The following is a 23,091-nucleotide window of genomic DNA, read 5'->3' on the forward strand; positions in this document are numbered from 1 at the left end:
GCAGTTTGTAGAGCCTGAAATATGGTCTGGAGCAGTGGGCTAAAACAATTTGACTACAGCAGGGCACTTTTGCTTGCCATTGTGAATGGCAAAATGTTTTCTGTGAGCCTGGAAAAAGCACAGACCCTGTTAATGCACAGGATGAATGTGTGAAATGCACAAATGTATTGGCAGAGCTTGCTGTAAACCTTTGAATATGATGAACTTAGTATCTGGATTTGTTATGCTTTCAGGTGGGACCCTCTTCTGACATGTGATCTACTTTGAGTCCTATGATGACAATGTTATCACTGCCACATCTCTGGGAACCAGTTATTCACAAGTACACGGTATGTGAACGTCTGCAGCTTACATTAACCATTGCTTGTTGGAGCAGCACAGAAACAATAACAAGAAGGTGCTAAAAGTCATTGAAGTAAATGTTAAGCCACATGTACAACCAGTTACATGGAGCTGTTCCAGCAGATGTTTATCTGCTAGGCCTGGCCTGTATGCACAATGGTGAACTGTTTTAACTTGAACATGTATTTATTCACAGATATTGGTAGAAGCATTCTACCAGTGTTTCCTTTGGATGAGATTATACTGGTACAGTGATGATATGTAGATATACAGATGAGTATTCTCTTTGTCAAGAAGGAGGGAGTGGTCGCAGTAGCATGAAGCGTTCTGTACTTTAACTGTATTGTTCTGTACTCTAACTGTATTGCTGCACTTCTTTTTTTTTTTGCATTTAGGAAAGATCTTTAATTGCTTTCTTGCTTCATTCCATTTTCAATTTCTGGTCAGTCTAAATTAGATTAATTTCATATACCAGTGAGTCCCTAAAGAAGTGTAAATTAACTCCATTTTACCAAAGTCAACCAGATGATGGCAGTTATTCCCTTGATGTTCATCTTTACATCACCCACCATATTTAACCAAGATTTCAATAGGAAGTAAATCCATATTTGAGCCTGTTTTCCTCACTCTGTATAAGGAAATGGAGACTGAGATCCACATCTGGTGAAGGGAGGCTATTCAATTTATGGCCTACAAGGCAAAAAATCTAAGTTCACTTATAGCTGACATGTTTTTCTTTTCTACGATTCTGGCTTGATATTTTTAACACACTCAGGTCGTGTAAGAGTATGGCAAAATGATTTTATGAGAGTGATTAAATTGTTGGTTTAGGTTCTAAAGCAGTTTAGAGCACACCATGTAGCTGTTAGCATGGAACATCTTCATCTGACTTATGGCTTCAGTGCAACTTCCATCAAAGCTGGCTGAAAAAATTTCTTCATGCTGATGGGAGTGGAATAGCACTGCATTTAACACCTTCTGTTAAAGTAATGTTCCCTGCTTGGATTTTTTTCTTTTACTTCTTAGCCTTTTCTTAGAGATTAAGCGTTAAAGATACAAACGTAAAACAGAATTACAAGGAAATGGGTAGACAAAATAATGAGAAGAGAACTCAATTAATGAAATGCTTGTTATATGTGATAAAGAGAGATGACTGTTTGCTCTGAAAGTATATATCTGGGTTTAATGCACTGTATTTTTATGTGTAATGTTGAAGATACTGTCAGAAATATGGATGATCTACTGCTACAGCAGTGATGTGAGAGAGGGAAAGCAAGACAGAAGTCTTACAGGGAGCAGGAAGAGAAAGATCGCTCTTCATTGATCAATGCAGGGTGTTTTGGGAGAGCAGTTCACAACTCGGGTAGCCTGTGTGTTGGTTGGTGAAGGTTTCCACATCTGTCTGGACAGTTCAAAGAGAAGCTCTCTGAGCTGACATCTACTACTGAAGTGAGAGGGCATTGCACCTGCTTCTGCTGACAGGGCTTCTAGTATGCCTTTTTAGCCACTCTCAGTAGCCTCTGCTGGCCAAACACTGTTAACATGACCCTTTCCAGACTGTTTGTATTTGTTCAGATGTCTCTTCTCTTGTTCATACCCAAGCACCTTTTCAGGAAGGATACAGGAATAAGAATTTCTGTTGCTCATGTTTCTTGTGAGTTGATTAATTTTCAAACATTCAGAATAATTTGTTGGTATGTGTTTTTGTAAATAAGTTGTTTTGGTGTGTGTATAAGCATTGGTAATGAAAAGCTGGTTTGTGAAGATGAGTTTCTTGTCCTGCAGGAGCAGTGGTCTGGAAAGGACCCAGCAGACCAGCTGGTCTGCTTTCCTGCCATCACAGGTATCTCATCATGAAAAGCATGAATGCATCTTGGTTGACATTTTCACTTTTCTGGTGGAATGTGGTTTTTGGAGACCTCTCGGAATGTCAAGGGCAGGTGGTGGGGAGAGGCAGCTGTCAGAGTGGTGACTGCTTGCAGATCTCCATGTTCCCCAGCACAAAGAGTGAGCAGCCATCTCATAGCTGTACTTTTAATGAGCTCTAGGGCAAGGGAGACTGTGTCTCGCACCTCGTGAAGCTTCTGATATGCTGCAATAACCTTCATGGATTTGCCATCTACACACATCAAAATAAAATTTCCTTTGACCAGTGAACACAGGAGTCAGAAGGAAGTGAAGGTTTTAGTGTTTATTTTTCCTTTTGGGTGTTATTTTGGTTCTCCTCTTTTGCTGGTTCTCATATAGCATTGCAAACATTTCAGGAAGCTAATCTGCAGAAGCACAGCTCATAAAAGTTTGACCTGCCAGAGGACGAGGCTCTGCTTATTACAGAAAAGCTTCTGAGACAGTGACAGCTGAAAAGATTACACACTTCCACAGGAAATTAAATTTGATGTAATATAGTGAAAGAATGACAAAATGAAAAGGGTATATATAACATATTTGTGATTATTAAGCAGTAGAAAAATGAAAACTTGAGGTCCAATAAAGTGCATGTAATTTAGATATTGATAGAAAATTCCCAATAGTTTTTTTAAACTTTGGCCCTCCACTTTGATTTGCCTTTTCTCAGTGTTATTTCAATGTGGAAAATCATTAACTTCTTAGAATCATAGAACAGCTTCAGTTGGAAAGGACTTTTAAAGACTGTCTAGTTCCAACAACCCTGCCATGGGCAGGGATGCTTTCCACTAGACCAGGTTGCTCAGAGCACCATCCAGCCTGGCCTGGAACACTTCCAGGGATGGGACACCCACAGCTGCTTTGGGCAACTTGTTCCAGTGTCTTGTAAAATTATGTTAACTTTTAGGCACATTGGATTATAAAACTTTCAAATCAAGTTTCAGAGTAGTCCTATGGTATCCAGGTTGATTATATTCTTCAGTAGAAGGTGCCTATGTGACGCCAGACTGGGAGAGGCAAGAGCTTCCTTCTTTGCTTTGTCCTTTTCCCTTGCGTATGTGAAGTGCCAAAAGCGGGGGAAGCTTTTCTTCCCTCATGCTTGTTATGGAGGCGTGGCATAGTGCTCCGTGGTCTGTGGAAGTCCTAGCTCTGTTCCAGCTACTACCTGCAGAGTGGCAAGTGCCAGGTGGACCCACTGGGGCTGTTCAGGTGACATACATGATTGGTACTGAGGTCCTTGCTGCTAACCCAAGGCACAGGGCAGGTGATGTATCTCCTTTTCCTCTCTTCCTTGGGGTCAGTGTAGGTGCCACAGTGAGCCTGACTCTCTTCAGGCCAGGCGCTTCACAGCAACACATAGGTTTTCCTTCAGAGGTGATCGTAATACCCTTAATATTTTACACCTTAATAATTTTTCCTTTAAGATCTGATTACCTGCAGTTGGAAAGAATAAGCAGGACTCTGGCAGGTTTCACTTTATTAACCATCATAAATCCTTTCCTTTTTGACTCTAATCAGTCTCTGGAGTCCTTTTAATTTTCTTGACGTTGCGCTGGCCTTTCATCACAGCTCAATATACATTTTTCTGTAACTAGAAAAGTGATGGTGAGAGCCTTACATAAACTCGCGGTAATGGACGCAGCGATGGGGACGTGTGACTGTCAGATGTGTGCTGATGATGGAAGGAGGAGAGGGAGATTATGCTGCCAGCACAGCTGTGCCTCTGTGGAGGGCAGAAGGGGGTACCCGAAAACACAGGCACTCACAGGGACTCGTGTGCACCCACTAGCACCTAGGGACAGGGAATCAGCTGCCTTGCTCTGGCCCAGACAGCAGTGCTTTTGTGCCTTATTTTGGCAAGTGGGCGCCAGGAGCCAACCCTGCCTCAGAAAGCCCCTCTGTGAGCAGCCCCCAGCCCATGTCCCTGGGGCAGTGAGTGGCTGGAGCCTGCCAGCAGCCCGGCATGCTGGCCCAGCCGCCAGAAATGGGGGAGCTGGGAGCAGCACAGGGACCGGTCAAACCTGCACGGGTGGAGATGCTGGGTGAATGGGGCTTTTCTGAGCTGGGGACAATGCTAAAAGGAAGGAGTGTTACCAGGTGGTCGAGGGGCAGGCACCAAAGCAACAAATGCTGCCTTCATAAAGTCACTACCTGGGTTATTGCCTCTCTGTCCAGCCTGCGCACAAAATCCTGCGGAAGCCAAGAGGGGAATTCCCCCGTCGGTAGTCTGTCTGTCTCTCTGCTGTCCAGGAATTCATGGGAAGGAGAAGGCATCCCAAGAATCTGCCCCAGTGTGCAGGGACAGTAAATTCCCTCTTGTTTTTCCATATACACAAGTCAGCAAGTTTCTTCAGCAAATGCTTTAATTTTAAGCTTAATACTATGCAAATATTTAACTTGGGACAAAAAAAGCCTCAAGCTGGCTTCAGACCCTGGACTGGCTTCCAGTTGTTTCTGCAGGTACAGATCCAATGTTTACATACATGAATGGCTATTTGTTTGTTTGTTTATTTATTTACTATGGTAATCTTTTTTTATAATTAACTTGGATATTTTTGTACTCTGCTTTTGCTTTGAACATAAAAATCTATGTATTTGCAATTCGTGTGCAGGCATTTTCAGAAGCTTTGGCAGAAGGCTGAGATCTGCTGAAGATAATCACTGTAGGCTGAAACTTTAGGATGACACAGAATTGTACTGACTTTTTTTCTCTAACTGAAGTGCCCAAAGCTGTGCTCACCACTGATATTCCACCAGCCTAGGTTATTAAAGAAAGGTATTGAAAGATTTGGTCCCTACTGCAGGATCTTTATAGTGTAATTTGTTTATTCAGACAAATAGGTGCAAAAGAATATTCAGGAGCATCAAGAACATTAGCAACACATAGGCTTATTCGGTTTAAAAAGTCTGATTAAATGCCACCTTGAAAGATAATACTTTTCTGTATCCACACATAATTCATACATTTATGCTTTCTGCAGCCCTTGTCTCGGCTGCTGCAGGCCTGATAGCAGCCTCCTATTAAAGAGGGAAAGACCATAGTCTTGTGGCCCTTCTACAATGTGCTCAGCGTGTGAGCTCTTGAGTTCATGAAGACGAGAATAGCTATGTCAAATGTGTTTCATTTGCATGTGGCAAGATAGAAAAAGCAAACTCCGTGTGAAGACGAGCAGGCAAAAAAGACATTGAATGCCTTAAATACTAAGGGAGTTAATGCTATGCAGTGATTCTGCTTCTGTTATAGGAAGTGTAAGAACAGTATGCTTCCAAAGCATAAATACAGCATAAGTACATCGCCATCCAAACTGCAAAGGTTTCAGTTCCATGGCAACACGGAAGGCCCGACTGTGCTGAAGGTGGATGTATTAATGCATTCAGAGTGAGGGGTTGGGACTGAGCTGGGCAAAAATAAAATGCACCTAAATTTTTCCCATTAACTTATTTATATATAAAGAAAAGCCTTTGTTCTTAGAAAATGAAAGTGACATGAATACACCTGCTCCACCCCCCAGCCCCCCATTCTCTCTGATTCTTCTTTACATACATGTTTCTCAGGCAAAAAGCAAATGAAGAAGCTGGGGTTTTTGAGGGTTTTTTTTATAAGACTGTAAATGCAGCAGCACTTGAATGTTGCAAGAAAATGATATTAATCCCTGAGATGGTTATATATCCCTAGAGAGAAAGACTTGGGATGGGGGTGGAGGGACATATTGTTTCCAAGATGTACTGCTTTACAGAGCAGAGTGAAGCAGTGGGTGGTTGGTTGGTTTTTGTTTGTTTGGTAGGTTTTTTTATTATTGTTATTATTTTCCTTGATCCTTTTGATGTGCCCTCTTTCTGCCTTTCTCTACATCTACTTCCAGTTTCTCCTACCTCCCCTGGCTAAGGAGCAGGAAACAAGACTTAGCTCTGTTTCCTGACATCCAAATAAATATAAAAGTACAAAGAAATGGTGTATTTCATTTTCCCAGCTGACTTGGATTCACAGACCTGCACAAGAAAGGCACCTGCTCCCAGAGAGGGTCAAGAGTCACCCTCCAGAACAACTGGGCAATTGTCCAGGGACTAACTGAGAGCTGATCATTACGTGAATTTTGTTTGATCTGCTTGGTTGACTACAGGAATGTAGGATGGGAGATTGTGATAAATTGATTTTGCTCAGAGTAAAGAACTACCTCAGGTTGATCCTGCCAGCTGTGCTGATGGGTGGATGAATTGCAGATTTGCAAGGTTTAAAGTCAGACTGGGCAGTAGGAGAACCTCCAGATGTTGATATTTGTGAGGCTAACAGCAGTGCTAATCTGGCATGGTACAGCTGACAGAAGTGGCAAGTTAAACTGGATTTACAGCTGCTCTGTATTGCTAAAACAGGCAAAGCAGCCCGAACATACCAGTGCATCTAGCCTAGAGAATTCAGCAAGGTTTCTCTGTCTAACTGGGGGATGAATATAGCTCTGCAGCTGGAAGTTGCTGTACAAGAAGAAAGCAGTTCACCAACTTCCAACTGTGGTTATACTGTGCAAAAGGAGAGGAGGTATAAAAATAATCTCTCTTTTAATCTGTATTCTTTTCTTCCTTTTTTGTAAATTTGGTTTGGGGTTTTTGTTTGTTTGTTGTTAAATACCAGCAGGAATAAATTTTTTCTTAAAAACAAGCCTCGCTTCCATTGCAGTGGTAACCTTGAGTTTGAGATTCTGCTTGGAGGAAATTTCACCCTCTTCAGGAGACCAGTGCTATGTGGGTAAATCTTTCCTAAGGGAATAAATAGCACTGAAGCGATCCTGTCTCAGCATTCCACAAAGGGGTGGATTTCACCCTCCAGGCAGTAAAGCTGCAAAGTAAGAAGGTGTCATTTTAAAATGTTCTCTTTCTTAGGGAGAGCAGCACTGGTAAGACCAGGTCCCTTGCTAATGCTGCACTTGACATCCTCACAATTTTGCTGTTGTTGTTGTGGCTTCAGATTTCTGCACAGCCCCCCAAAACAAGGAAGCAAATGTAGCTCATCAAATACTGGCATATCCTTCCCAAATTATGTTGCACGTTAATTTTTCTTGTGTTTTGACAAAGGAACTGTGTATGCAACCCTAAAATGAAGAGGAGGAATCACTCCAGCCAACAATGTAGCAAGAGAGCCAAAGGATTCCTTTGTAGGTGTCCCTACCTGATATATAACCCTGCAAGCAGCCCAGCTGCTATTTGGCAGCCCCTTACCAGGGGAGTGCCTCAGTCAGCTTGGCGGGAAGGATGAGGAGAAAGCACCAAGAGGAACATCAAAGAAAGAAGAAAAGGAGGGGAGAAATCGAGTATGGGAAGAGTAAGGAAACAGAGCAAAGGCAGAAGGGTGATCGGAGAAAAAATGGGGCTGGGAAGAGCACAGCAAAGGAAAGAGATGCTCCCCTGGTGCCTATGAGGGAAAAGCTGTTTTTCAGATGTAATGTAGACAAAACCAAACCAAACAAAAAACAGAGCAAGAAAATTAAAATACACAAAGTGGGAGGAGAATTCAGGTTGACATGAAGAGGAGAAAATACATAAAATACATGGATGAATTTCATACTGTGGTCCAGCCCATTTTAAATTGTAGTTGCTAAGTTTGTAGCACCAAGAGCTTGTGACCTTTTCTTATCAAGGTTTTGGGGGCTGGTGAGGAGCAGTAGGGTCATACTGGGAGGCTGCTGCAGGCACCAGAAAGGGTGGTTGGAGACAGATCTTTTGTGTGCACCATGTCTGGAAGCCTAAAGCCAGGATGAGCATCCCCAAGAAAAATTGCTCATGCTGCATCTGAAGACTCACAGTCATAAAAATGTGCCTGCTTCTCTCTGAAGGTATCTGAGGAAGGGCTGTTGCCATGCAGGCAGGGGTAAGGGCTCCGTCTAGATCCCTCTTCCAGTTGTTCAAGCTATCTAGGCTACCAGAAATAAAGAGCTGAATGGAAATTTTAGTTCTAGCTGTGCAAAAGAAGCTTCTGAATGAATTCTGCATCAAATAATGAATGTTTTTTTTCCTCCTCCTCTCCACCTACCTTGTTCCTAAACATTAACATTTCATGTCAGTTGAGCTAAGTTTGGTGTCAGACTCAGAGGATCCTTCTGAAAAATACACCCCTGTTTTGTGGCAAGCCAGAGAAGATGAGAGGCTTGTGGTGTTTTTCCTTCTCAAGCTCTGCTCTGCTGGGAAAAACAGCTAAGGCTGTGTGAAGCTGTCTTCTTCCCACTCTCCTAAACTTCACTCCTAAAAATGCCGCTCTCTCAACAGCTTTGCTACTTCTCTGAAGGACGCATGGCTTGGCCCACTTAGTGCCATCGCTTGCCAGGGGATGTTTTCTGAGATTGTGGTGACTTCCATCTTGATAGGAGTCTGAAGAAGATTGCCGTGGAACAACTCATTGACATCACTAGCTGTGTCATTTGAAAATGGTTACTTAAGCACAAAAGGAAAGAAAGAGATCAGAAATTATGAGATTTAAACCCTATCCAAAGCTCCAAACCTCCAAATAATTTCTGCCATTTCTTCTTCTTTTCTAAAGACTTAGGTGGTATTTGCTTCATATTTTTAAACTTTTCTTGAGAACCAAGGTGAGAAACATCCTCTCTCTGAAATTGTTTTGTGGGCAGTGGTACCAGTGTGTGCGAGGCTGAGGCTCAAACCCTGGCTGACCACCACAGTGGCCATGCAACACCTGAGGGCTGAGCTTGAGGCATCAGTCTAGAATTCCTCTTTAGAGCCAGCTACCAATTTTCTCCAGACTTTTTGGAATGTCACTGCTGAAATGCAAGAAGATAACAAATGTCTGCAGAGGTAGAGAAATATTCATTCAAAACAGTGGGTTTGTTCTACAGGAAGAGGAATGGTTCTCTGGACACTCATCTCTGAGATACTCTGCAGTATGTGGTAGTATTTCATGTTAAAAGCATGGGGACAGGAGAGACCTGGAGACCTTAATAATTTTTCCTGTTATAGAGAAAGCAAGTGGTGAAAGGCACAAGAAGGAGATGTTGGTGAAAACAGACCTTTTGACAGTGAGCAGTTTTCTGCTTTTGGTGGAGTGAGTAGGGATGTTCCTGTTTCTCACTGTAGTGATGCAGAGATGTGCTGATACTTGCTTATTTTAATCAGGGCTGAAAAGCAGAGACAAAAAAATTGCATGTGGCTTTGGAGTGCTGTAATACACCTGAAATCAAAGCCAGTGTGATGTGGAAATTGTGATGGCTGATGTTTGCGTAACCCTAAATCTCTCAGCCTGTACCTGAATTAACTTCTCAGTTGTTAGAGGAACACATCCTTCCCACAGATGCCATGTGAACAGGACAACCATTTCTGCACAACAGGAGTTTTTTCCCCTCTCTCTCACCTTGGTGTCCAGTCTAGCAATTAGAAATCAAATTTAACCCTCAGTGTTTGTTTCAGGCCCTCTGAGTCTTTAATTCTTTGCCAGCAGCAAAACAATTATTTTTGATAGGCATGCTAGTTGTTTTTTAATTTGTTTATAATCAGTTTTCTCGGAGGTTGCTTTGATGTGGGAGGAACTGAATTCTTTGGGTGCAAATATTTGCTCTTGGCTCTCTTAGTCATTAAGAGATCTTTTCCACATCAAGGTGCCTTTACTTTTAAGGCCAAATGTCAAGCATCTTCTGATACCAGAAACATGAAATGTGTGGCTGCCTAAAGTGGAACCATTTGCTGAGCTGCAGCATGTGAGGGCAGAAGGGACCAAAACCAGCCCAAGCTTTCTCCAGCTTCCTGAGGAGAGGCCAAACAACCCCCAGGCCCCTCTGGCTGCCCAATCCAGCCCCAGGACCCGAGACCCCACAGGTGCTGGTTTCAGCTGTTGACCTACATCCCTGCTGAAATGGCTTCACACTAAAAGATGTCACTGTTCTTTTCCAAAAAGAGCATGTCTCTTTTTTCTTGGGCTTTTTTCTTTTAAATAAATTCCCTTGCCACCTTTTTGTATTTTCCAGCTGAAGCTCTTTTAAGGCTCCCTGCCTCTGCGGTTTTTTCCTTTGTATAGGTTATTTTTGGAAACTGGGGAACCAGGAGGAGGGAGGAAATTTAGGGGAGTTAACTGCAGTAGAAGAAGAAAGCTCTTTCCCTTGGTGTGCTCTTTCTTCCCTGTCCATTCTTCTCATGACCTCTGTGGTCTGACCCTTGTTGCATTGCTCATTCCAGGGCAAGCTGTAGCTGACCCTCTTTGTGCCCAGCGAGCATCTCCTTCCCACGCGGTGCTGCTTTGCAAGCTGTGCTTGCTTCTTCTTCCCTGCAGTGGCTGCTGCTTCTCTGCTGCTTTTCTGGGTCAGCCAGTTGGCCAAAAAGTGGGTAGGTGGTCGAACAGAGTTTTGGGAGCTGTGAAACACTGGAGGCACTTGGGAAGTTATGTGCCTTAGGGCAAAGTGTATGCAGAGAATGTGTTCCCTTCATTGTTTCCTCAGGGGAGCAGCCCCATCAAGGTGGTTGGCTTTTTCTTGAAATGCCAGTGGGTTTTTTATCTTAGAAACGTTGCATTGCATTGCTGACTGCCAGAATTTGCAAGAAAAAAAACAAATTCTCTGAAAGACTGGGGAATAGCAACTGAAACCTGACCTGGCAGAGAGACCAGGAGCTTAACTTTTGGATCTGGTGTGTGGGGCAGGCAGTGGTGAGCACAGACCCCTCAGAATGCCTAAAATCTTCTGAAAAGGAACAATAAATTCGCCACAAAAATGTATAGAGAAATTTTCTGTGAAGGAGCAACCAAGGACTCTTTTTCCTGTCTAGGTTTTCTAAAATTACTAATGCATAGAAAGTCATTGACCATACAGTAAGTCAGGCTGCCCTTTTGCTGAGACAATATCTGGATAATTGAGATGCCTGTGATTACCCAGGAAAACTTGCTGATGTTTACACTGCTGTCAGGTATTGAAGTCACACCATAATATTTGTTGTGATATCTTGCAATAGGTTTTAAAATAGATTGACATCACAGCACAAAGTGGGAATTTTCCTAATTTTTTCTGTGGTTATGAAATGCCTAAATAGCAGTGTAGAATAGTAAATGTAAAACATTAAAAGCAGGGTTTATGTACACTGATAAGAGGGCATTAGTAGAGAAGGAAGTAGCTTGAGTTTGATAAGAATATGGTAGAAATCAAAGCAGGGGATGGTGATAGACTCAGAACATTAACATGTTGACTTAAACGGATGGATTTGGGTCAGCATCATACCAAGAGTTGGTATTGAGGATGACTTTGACCCTAAATAAATAAATTTTTTAAAAGATGATTCTGTATGAGAAGCTGCACAACTGATGCAAAAAGCCAGCAAATGTGAAGAGAATGAAATCAAAAGAACATGAAGTACTGTCTTAAAATACACGGAAATGGAGGAGGTTTTACTATCATGCTACTGCAGAGATCAATTAAACTGTGCAGAATGGTTATGCAAAATGTTTGCTGTAGGGAAGTAGCCGTTTTCCATAGATTTTAGGAATGAGTACTGGCATGCTGCCGACAGTGATTTATTTTCACCCAGCCCTGGTGCTTGTGTCTGGCACTCAATGAAATCTTCCAGGGTAAATTATTTATTTAATTAGGAATTGCCACAGTTGCACCGAGAAACTGGCAGCACATCAGCAGGAAGTCTGTTAGAGATTGCATCTAACTTCTTACAGATAGGCTGCTTATATATGTTTTAATTAATTAATATAATAAATAATTGTATGTTGGCATTTTTGTTAATTAGCAACAGTTCCTAGTCTGACTGCAGTGAGTGTACTGCTATGCATTGTAGAAATCTAATTTCTTGATTAAATGACCCAGAGGCTTGTGTAGCAAGCTAAGACATCAGATTGTTGCTAACTGAACTTTTGAACTTTTCATAGGAAAAGGAGATGTTAGTAATAGAAGTCATATTAATCAGTGCGTAAACTGTAGCAACCCAAAAACTTTCATTTCAGTAGGCATTCCCATAAGAGCAAGGAGAGCTATCTCCCCTCTTCTTCTGCCAAGTTGGCAAGACAATACTTTTTTCATAGTTTAACATATTCCAGAGATAAGAGATAATAGCTGCTGGTTTGAGGGTGTCCAGGAAGAGAGGAATTTGGGTATAACTAACAAGTGAAACTGTCTTTTGAGGAGAATCCCTGTAGAGTCTGTATGAGATGTCATACTTTTTTTCTGTGTTGTTTAAAAAATATAAAAGATGAAGCAATGTGATTTGGTAATTGTACTTTTTTTAATAAATTGAGTTTTTAAGAATGCTTAATGAGTTTGATCCTTGTGTTTCCTTGATTGTTGAGCAATATGAAAAACCTCTCAAGAGGGAAAGAAACCACCTCTTTTAGAGAAAACTACTCATGGATTTAATCTGTGCTGTTTGCCAGAAAGGGAAGAAATGGACAAAGGTTTTGAAAAATATCACAAATGGGCATTTCTGAAACATTGGGCATACTTGGGTTTCAACGGGCCTAGTAAGCAAATCAGCGCAGAGCTGAATACACCTTCTGGGGTGATCTCCCCTTTTGGCAGGTACTGGTGGCAGGGACCAGCCAAGCTGGGTCTCTCTCCTTTGCATAGTGTGGTTTGGACATTCTCCTTTCTTCCCCCTGCAGTTCCTTCAAGGCCCTGCTGGCTCTTTCTGATGGTCCCTGCTGAAGTTGTCTGCTTCAATGTCTGAAGTGCCTCTCAACTTTGAGAAGTCAGCTTTTCTTTTCCTTGGCCTAGATTCTCCAGTGCTGTCAAAGCTGGAAGCCAGTGGGCAGATGGTTGGAGATTGAGGAAAGGTTTCCTCCTGTCCTGGCTGTGGTTTCATGTTCCTGAGGGGCTGCTTCTGCTACCTGCCCTCTGCAGCCCACACTGGGCTGATTTGGACAGCTGGGCAGGCAGTGAGCTGTTGGATGGCCGGGGATTTCTGATGGGTGAGCACCTTGGATTGGCTCCCCATGGGCACAGGCAAACTCTAGAGCTGGCAGGAGCACATAGCTGGCATTGAGAGGAAGAAGCAAAGTGACATCCTCCCCTCTTGGGTGGCAGCTTACCACTGGACTGACCTCACTGAAGCATGAAACTTCATCCTCAAGGGCAGGTCAGATCGTGTGCATGTGAGGTCATTAACACTTAAATACGATCTTAGGTTATCACAGTGCTCAGGGATGGAGAAAGTGAAGACAGCGGAGTTTCCTATGCGGCCCTTTTCCACTCCCCAGTTTTGGTGACCCCTAGTCACTCTGTGTTTCCCTTTCCAGATGGGGTTTGAAGTGGGTATACATTCTGAATTAATTTTTTATTGGCAGTACCTGTGGATGAAGATTGGTTTTACTGATTTGCAATAAAACATCAAAGTGAAATAAATGTAATTTCAGAATAGGCTCTTTGCAGTCACTGTTTCTATGTTTGCTTTACAGTATCTCTATGGCACTCCTAGTTTTCTGCACTGGAATTACATAGTCACAGAATGGTTTGGGTTGAAAGGGACCTTTAAAGATTATAGAATTCCAAGCTCCCTGCCATGGGCTGAGGCACCTTCCAGTAAACCAGATTGCACAGACACCCATCCAATCTGGCATTGAACACTTTCAGGGAAGGGGCATCCACATCTTCTCTGGGAAACCTATTTATGTGCTTCACCATCCTCACAATAAAGATTTTTTTCTTTATATCTAAGCTAAACCTACCCTCTTTCAGTTCAAAAGTGTTGCCCCTTGTCCTATCACTTCAGGCCCTGGTAAGAAGTCCCTCTCTTATAGGTCCCCTGTAGGTACTGGAAGGTTGCTGTAAGGTCTCCCCAGAGCTTTCTTCTTCAGGCTGAATATCCCCAAGTCTCACAGCCTGGCTTCACAGGAGAGGTGCTCCAGCTTTCTAATCATATTTGTGGCCCTTTCTGGATCCACTCCAACAGGTCTGGGTTTGACTTGTCGTTGTCACCAGACCTGCATATATCTAGGTGGGGTCTCACAGGAGCCCTGTAAAGGGACAGAATTATGTCCTTTGACCTGCTGGCCACACTGCTTTTGATGCAGCTCAGGATGCAGTTGCTTTTTTGTGCTCCAAGTGCACATTGCTGGGTCATAGCTAATTTTTCATCTAACAGTGTAATGGGTTTGTGTAGCAAGGTTTTGGTACCAGGGAACTACAGGGAACTACTACTTGTGGCTTCTGTGAGAAGCTACTAGAAGCTTCTCCTGTGTTTAATGGAGCCGATGTCAGCTGGCTCCAAGATGGACGTGCCCCTGGCCAAGACTGGGCCCATCAGCAGCAGAGGTGACATCTCTGCAATTACAGATTTAAGAAGGAAAAAAAAAAGTTCCTGCACAACAGCAATTGTATCCAGAGAAGAGCAGGGTGAGAACACGTGAGAGCAACAGCTGTGCAGACACCAAGGCCTGTGAAGAAGGAGGGACAGGAGGTGCTTTAGGCACCAGAGCGCAGATTCCTCTGCAGCCTGGGGTGCAGACCATGGTGAGGCAGCTGTGTCCCTGCAGCCCAGAGAGGATCAGACACCCACCTGCAGCCCGTAGAGGACCCCACACTGGAGCATTGGGATGCCTGAAAGAGGCTGTGACCCCCTGAGGAGGAAGGAGTGGCAGTGAACACAACCTCATTTTCCATTCCTCTGCACTACTGACAGAGAGGAGGTAGGAAGTCTGGAGTGAAGTTAAGCTTGGCAAGAAGGGAAGGGTGAGGGGAAATTTTTTTAAGGTTTGGTTTTATTTCTCATTATTCTACTCTGAATTTTTTGGCAAGACAATAAACTTCTTTGCCCATATCAAATCTGTTTTGTCTGTAATGGTAAGTGGTAAGTGATCTCCCCCATCCTCATCTCTTTTGTGTTTGTTCTCCCCTGTCCATTTGAGGAAGGGAGGGACAGGGCAGCTGTGGTGGGCAGCTAGTGTCCTGTCAAATCAACCCAGCACACAGTACCTCCAAGTCCTCCAGAGGGTTGCTTTCAAACCTTTCGCTCCCTGTCTGTCCCGATACTGGGGGTTGCCCCAGACTGTGTGCAGGTCCTTGGTCTTGGCCATGTTGAATTTAATGAGGTTCACACTGGCCTACTTCTCAAGCCTATTAAGGTCCCTAGAGATGGCATCCCTTCCACCAAGTTTGTCAATTGCACCGCTGAGCTTGGTGTCCCCTGCCAACTTGCTAAGGGTGTACTCAATTCCACTGTGTCATTAATTAAGACATTGAGCAGAATTAGTCCCAGTAAGGTTCCACGAGGAACACTACTTGATGCAGATCCATTTGGACATTGAGAGGTTGACTGCAACTCTCTGGGTATGGCCATCCAGCCAGTTCCCTTTCTATTGAATGGCCCAGCCATCAAATCCTTATCTCCCCGAATAGAGAGACAGAGATGTTGTGTGAGACTGTATCAGGGACCTTAAAGAAGGCAAGATAATGACATCAGTTTCTCTTTCCTTGTCCACCAGTGTAGTCACTGTAGAATAATATATAGAATAAATCTGTCATGTTTTGATGATTAATGTTATTTGGTCCCTTCAAGTCAAGTGGCATACATATGACGTGAACAAACCACTGAGACTACTATTGTTTTTTATCACCATATTCTAGAAATACTTAAAAGGAATTTTGGTAAAGAATAGATCTTAAAGTATTTTTAGTTATTAATCTTGGAATAGGGTTGTACACAGACAAGGCTATTGCTATCAAATGCTAGTTTCTTATTTCAAGAAAACTCAGTTTCAGGTGCTCAGGCAATAGCTTTCTTTAGTTTTATGGTTGGTTTGCTTTAGAACTTTGATATAAACTCTGTAATTTACTGTTAATTATGCTACCCACCACCATCATCCATTGTTACTCACCTTAGATTTCTTCAGGGGTACTTGAATGCAAGGAGAGGTATCAGAGTCCTTCCAAATAAAGAAAAATCAATATGTAGTCTCAGACACCTGTGCTTTTATAATATTTTAATTTTTTTTTCATTTATAATCAATATTACCTGTTTTACCAATGCTAGCAGTGAGAGAAAGTCATTGATGGGCAGACAGACTGAGAATAGCATGAACTATATTTATGTTTCTGACATCAGTGTCCTGGTTTACCTAATGTTGTATGATATGGTGACTAAATGCACCATACTATCCCATCCTCACTGAGCCAGTATTTTCTAATATTGCCCCTTGTTTCAAAAATCATCGACATTTCAAATAAAAATTTGCTAATGTAAGGTGTTCTCTTCCTGTCTGGAAATCTCATAGTCTCTTTTCATAAACAATATTCCTACACTACATTAATGTTTATTCAAAATTGGACGCTCCTGGGCCAGTAAGGGATAATTCATCAGCTTCCTACTTCAAACACAGCATTTTTAAAATTATAATGAAGTTTTGAGATAACAGGACATCTCTACACTCTTTAAGACTTACTTAAATGGGTATACTTAGTTACGACTGTAACCATGATTCCTGTTCTGTCCTTCACCTGTTTTCATTATATTTTCTCTGTATTGAAATGCAACATTTTTATTACTGTAAAAAGCAAAAGCTGCTCCTGCCAGATCCTAATTTTTCCACCATATCTCCTTTTATCCTGGAGATACCACCTTCACTGCCCATCTGTCATATTACCAGATCTGTATGTATTCTCTTGAAATGTTTGCTGGGTTCTTTTATGTTTCAAGAAATCAGGTTTTTGAAAAGTCTGTTGCCTTCCAGAAAAGAAGTTGCACAAACCAGCCTTGTTCTAGGTCTCCTACATGAGAACTAGCAGAACCAACAGCTGGTTGAGAAACAAACAAACAAACAAACAAAAAAAAACCCAAAAAAACCCCAAGCAAGCCAAAAAATGAAATGTGCCAAAAATTTCACTTTCCAAATGGTGTAAAATGCCTCTTTTATGTGAACAAAGGGTTTTGACTGTTCCATGTTCAAATAAGCCCTTCATCTTTTAATTGATGTAGAGATTTGGATTACAACCGCTTAATGAGTGTTGACTGAGTCTGTAGTATCCTTTTCCTAGAGATGTATGCGAAAGGAGCATTAGCTGGAATGTTGTAGTAAGGTGCTAGAGAAATGGAGCCCTAGGACCCTTCCAAAATGCCTAGCCACTGTGATTAACCCATTCTGTCTTCCAACAGGCAGATAGCACATGGGAAGTTAACTTTCTAAAGATAGCTGGAAATTGCAGGATCAGCCTGATGCTTCCCACACATTTAAGCAGTTTCTGCTTTACAGTTGCTGTTCAAACACAGAAATACACAGTATGTGCTGCAGCTTCCTTTTTCCCAATCAAGGTTTAAATGGACCTTTTGAGGATTATGAAGGCAACCTTAAAAGTTAGTCTGTGTCACAGTATTTATTTTGAGCTTCAAATCCTGATCTCCCTTCTATGTTTAATTTGATTAATGGTTAATAGGGCCATCCAGAGTTCTCCACAGAGGTTTATGGCTTTAATTAAATGCACAGAGACAGCCAGCTCCAGCCAACCTCTGCCTCTTTTAGCTGGACAAGGATGAAGAGAACAGAACTTTAACCCTGCTTTCCACACAGACTCCTGTTCTCCTGCATCCATTGGGCAGCTGGTGGCTGCTGGTGTGGCTTAGAGCAGATGCACTCACTCAAAGGTGCCAAAGAGCTGTTCTGGCAGCTGCCAGGCAGCTGCCTGCCACCTCAGGCTCAGCATTTCCTGAGACAGCTCTTATTCAGCAGGGTTTTTCCTCCAACCAGGAGAGATCTCCTCTTTGGGATTTGGACACTGTTTTGTTGACGTCACCTGTCACACTGGAGATGGTGTTCAAAGTATGTGTTAGCATCCCTGCCTCGTGGCTTTCCCAGCTTTGGAGATGTGCTCCAGCCGTGTCCCTGCTGGACAGGGACATGCAGCTATAAGGTGATGAGGCCCTGTACCTCAGTGGTACCCAATACAGCCTCCAGGAGAGGGGCTGGAGGAAGAGGGGATGGGAGGGTGGAACGGGGAGTCTGTCCCTTTGACAGACATCAGAGTGAAAGGTGAGGAAAGCTCTCCCTGCTCGCCAAGGCTTGTGTGATAGCAAAAGGGAGGTCCTGGGCTCTGAGCTGTGAAATTGTCTGATCCATCACCAACTAACTTCAGAATGTGTGGCAGAACATAATGAAAGGCTTACAAGCTTTTTGAAGGCTCCTGATGGAGGGGAATTGCACTACTTCTGAATGGGTGAGGGGCTTCCTATTTTTCATGCAAAATTGCAGGTTGTATTTTCCCATGGAATGTGCAGACTTGCTACAAAGTATATTTATGTGCTTCACCGGTTCTTGGTAAGGTGGTATTGAACACAGTTATACCTCTCTTGTTTTTCACTGCATTTATGCTATTTAAAGAGCTCCTACATTTGAGAGCACTAAGGGATTTGAGTGTTTTGATTCCTGTATCTTCTGTAGGAAGTGGCTCATTTTATTCCAGGGCACTGCATTTTGGAGGCACCAGTGAAAGACCCAGGAATGTCAGGAGAAAAGAGAAACTGCTGCTCGGTGTCTGTGTGAAATTGGTGAGGAAAATCAGCTAGAGGGCACCAATATTTCTTCTTAGGGCTGTTAAATTAGGCCATGTGCACTGGCAGCATATGGATGCATGAGAGAAACATGAGGGCTTTATGAAACAGTTGTGCTAAAAATAATTTTTGGTGTTATTTTTAATAATGTTATCACAGATGAAGAAAGTGAGGTAGAAGTTCATAGACTGAGACAATTCCTTCTCCTGCTTTACAGGGTAAACACTATAAATCCTTGAGTGTTTGTTTGGCTAGGTAATGCTTTTCAAAAGTGTGTCAATGAAATAGGCATCAGAGTCATAAAATATTTTCCTATATTTAGATTCTAAATGTGCAATAAAAAATAAACTTTGGAGTTCGTAAGCACCAAAATTGCTTTCAAAAAGGGGGGTTGGATGTTAAAATAAAATATTTTAAAAATTAAAGATTTTGATATTGCCAGAAATGCACAGTCAGTGTTTCATGCTCAGCGGTGTTAGTAGGCTCAGTTATAGCCTACTAAGTTTTGTTGCTGTCTGGGCATGAGAAGGATCCTGAAACTGTTGAAGGGGGCAGGAGTATTGTAGGATTATCAGTTGATTGGTTAATTTAGAGGATTATGTTTTTAATGCCAAAAAATCCAGCTGCACAGAATTGCAGAATAATTTTAGGCTCAAAGGGATTTCTGGGGATCCTCTTTCTAGCCCCTGCTCAAAGCGGGTGCACGGTACGTGGTTTTGCATGTTGCAATAACTCTACCTTTAAATGGTTTTGATTTCTGCAAGAAAGATTAACTATTTGAGTATTTTTATTTTTGTACAGTACAGAGCCCAGTACCAAAGAAGGATAAAAATTAAGGCAAAAGTTGATCCAGATAGCATTTAAGCAGCACCAAAATATCCCATACCATTTTGCATATATTGTTTTGGTTTTTTATCATAAAGAAACATTGCTCCAGGCTAACAATGTTTCTTGGGGCTTAGTTGAAACATTTGTGAATTAATTTTAAATTGTTCTTTTCATTGCTGGCTAATATGCAGGAGGAATTGGTAAATATTGAGAGCAAAGCCTATACAGCATCTTTTAGCCAGTGGTTCTGTTTAGACTTAATCGCTATAATGCAGTGTTAAAATTTACAAAACAGCTTGTAATTGCAGTAGCTTATTTAAACCAGCTATTTGTGGTTATGTCTGCTGAGGAAACTTAAACTTCAATGTTCCCCAGCCATCTAATAGCAGCAAATTGACTGCGGGTCTCTTGAAGGAATATCTAAATGTAGGCTGTTGAATAATCCCTTTGGGGGCCCTGTAACTATTTTTGTGCCTGGATATGCGTCATCAGTGGGTATTTTCTCTGGTGACTAGCTTACATCAGTAGGTCTCCTACCATACGCTCTATCAGTGAGTGACTTATGATTGATGGGAGTCACGGCTGCTGTTTAGCTTTTATCTGTGACCTCAAATAATGGACAACAGGAATTTCCAGGCTGTTAAATTCCTTGAATGACTGAAGACACGGGATGGCTCTGCTGATAAACGCAGGTAGTACCCAGATCCTGGGTGTTCACCGGGGGCTGGGGCGGGGAGGAAGGAGAGGGGGGTTCCTCGGCTGCAAGGCGGTGAATCCGGCGCCGACGCGTATCCGCGACTTGCGCGTCGCCGGACGCCGGGAAGCGGCCGCGCCGGAGGATCGCCGAGCGCCGTGATGCTCCAACTCTCCCGGCTCTCCAGCCATCCGTGCCCGCCGGTGGCACTGGCGTTGCCATGTGTTTAGCTGGCTGATCTTTAGGGCAGTTTTTCCGTTCGTTTGAAACCAGGGAGACGCGCAGTTTGCAGCTCTGTGGAGAGAAACGCTGTGGAATTTTCAGCTGCAGTCTGGTTGGTTTTTAACCCTTTTTATTACCATCACCAGCGAGTGGATTTATTGGCATGCTTCACCCAGGTGCTGCCTGGGCTAAATCTGAAGCTGCAGTAGGCTGCATGGTCTAAAGGTTAAGTCGCACCTGCCACAGTGACCCACTGAGCACGCAGTCGTAGTTCATTTCCTGGTGTTCAGTACTTCATTTTAAGGAAATAAGGACTGCAGATACTGAGTTATCTCCTCTTTTTATGTCCACTCTGCCTTTCTGTCTGACATGCGAAATGCGGCTGCAAGACAGCTACAAGATTTTCTGTGTTACCTGTGGTGAATTTAGCATCTTGAGTCAGCCCTACGGCAAGGCACTTTGTCATTTCTTCTTCTTTCCCTCCTGTTCTTCTTGTCTCAATCCCTTTGATAAAGCTATGATAGGAAACGAGATTGGCTGTCTGTGAACTTGTGCAAAGAAATCTCTCAAGCCCTTCTCCTGGTAACCAGGGAGTAAAAATGACAGATATAGATGCTCTCAGTGTGATCGAGGATTAAAAAAAAAAAAATCCTTAATGCTGTTTATCGCGCGACATTGTTTGGCTGAGGGAGGATAGCAGCTGGATCCAAATTCCTTCTCACCACTTCTTCCTGTTGGCAGGTGGCCTTCCGTACAGGCTGGGCTTGCAAACTCTCACGCGGGTCTTACTTATTTGAGTGCCTACTATTGTTTTTCATTCAGGTGACAGCGGATTGGGTTTTGTGCAAGATTTTGAGCCTTGAAAAGTTTCAGAGGGAAAACAGGAGCTTTGTTTCAACTCGCCTGTGTGTTCCCTCCTCCGCATGTACTAGCCCAGAGGTCGTAGTTAATGAATGAAACCAGGCTTCCTGCAGAAGCCAGTTAACCCCTGTCTGTGCCTTTGTTGACACAGTGCTTGCAGGTGTGTGCTGCCATGGCATGGATGCCCTCGCTCTGAGCAATACAGGCTGTGTGTACCTCTCTTGCTCCCTTCAGACAGGTGTCTGGTCCAACACACGGACTGGGTCTGAAGTGAGTTTCCTCATCTGCTCTGGCTAGTTGAATGCTGGTTAAGAATTGCATTCTGCAGAAGCAGTAGGAAGAGAAGCAGCAATTAAAAAGAGGCTTGGAAAATCAAGAGGGGGAGAGGAGGGAATGGATAGGTCTTCATTGAACTGGGATTTACAAGTATATTCTTATTTTTGGGTTCATATTTTTTCAGTCACTTCAGTAAGATTTTGGGATTCATGACAAACTGGTTATATAATTAAAAAATCTGTAAAAGATCGAGCATAAAAATGTTTGATGAATCTTGAGTCATTTGCATTAAAAATCAGTGGATTCTCCTAGGGTGTGCTTTGCAAATGTAAAGCTTGCTAACTGGTTGATGCTACTATATGTGTCATTTACCTCAGCTTTCTAGGAATCAATATGCCTGGCTACACAGTAATCTCTTTTGGCTAATATTGACCTCATTTGCCCTCATTTTTAGGGGTATCATGTTTTAGGGTAGTGATAGTATTTTGGGGTAGCTTTCATTTACAGTATTTGTACAACAGCTCAGCATTACCACCTTTCCAGAAAGACTCTTCAAACCTTCAGAACATTTCCAGAAAGGGTTGCCGTTTTCTAAGAAAAAGTGTTGGCAAGTTGCCTGCCATTTCCTGATGCTTGGCACTGAGGCCAAGGCAGAGGGATGAAATCCAAACTGGCATGTGGCAGGGTGTGTAGGTACGTCCCTGTGTGCTGTGACAGAGATGTCGTGCTGGGGACAAACTTAATTTAGGTGCTGACCCTGCAGTGAAGTCACGCCCCGTGGATGCCTGGGTCTGTATGCCTACACCCTGTTGCCTCCAGTGACTAAGTGCAGGGACCAAGTTCTGCTGGCACAGCTTGAATTGAGGAATGATGACCACAGTAGCTAAAGCCTTGTTTTTCCAGAAGAGCCTTCATTTATTCAACATCTGCCTTTAAAATCTTGAAAGTCTCCCTGCACTGTGGCTAACCAGCTATTGATCTGTTTAGTTACAATAATTAGGTGTTGTGAGCAAGGGATACTGCACATTCACTGAAAGTCAGAGTATTCACTGCTGCATCTTGTAATATCTCCATCGGCAAACCTCTCCTCCTCCAGCAAAGTGTGTTGGTGTTTCAGTGTGCAACTAGTTCCCAGTGGGCACGGGACTGTAATTACCATACCTGGGAGGTGAAAACGGAGACTAAATCTGACACAGGAATACTGGGGCTTCATTCTGAAATCTGTTTTAATATTAAATGCAATTCTTTAAGCTTCCACCTCTCCCACCTGTTAAATCTATGATTGTACACTCTGTACAGCTGATGTAGTGTTGGGTATTTGTTGAGGGTCATGAGTTGGTATTTAATAGTCTTGTATCATTTTTACACATAGTACTCTCAGAGCTTAAAACCTCTTGAGTGTAAAGAGGTGCTCTGGGATAGAAAGAAGAGAAAAAAAAAAAGAAAGCTCACCTTGCTATGGCCCACTGCTTTGATGGCACTATTTTGTTTGAGGAGTGACTGTA

The 23,091-nt window shown here is 42.8% G+C and overlaps 1 protein-coding gene across 11 annotated transcripts in view; it reads left to right on the forward strand.

The window, feature by feature from the left end:
• Window positions 1-23,091, forward strand: part of HIVEP2 (HIVEP zinc finger 2) — a 137,369-nt gene that overhangs the window by 31,969 nt on the left and 82,309 nt on the right. For 9 of the 11 annotated variants that reach the window (XM_068184749.1, XM_068184746.1, XM_068184752.1 and 6 more), the window contains exon 2: window positions 234-329. The gene's annotated coding sequence lies outside the window, so the exon portion shown is untranslated. Of the gene's footprint in view, window positions 1-233; window positions 330-19,803; window positions 20,226-23,091 lie in introns of those variants that run through there. The other 2 variants (XM_068184753.1, XM_068184755.1) reach the window with 1 other exon arrangement.

This window comes from Anomalospiza imberbis, chromosome 3 (assembly GCF_031753505.1).
Source record: "Anomalospiza imberbis isolate Cuckoo-Finch-1a 21T00152 chromosome 3, ASM3175350v1, whole genome shotgun sequence".
Classification (NCBI taxonomy): Eukaryota; Metazoa; Chordata; class Aves; order Passeriformes; family Viduidae; genus Anomalospiza; species Anomalospiza imberbis.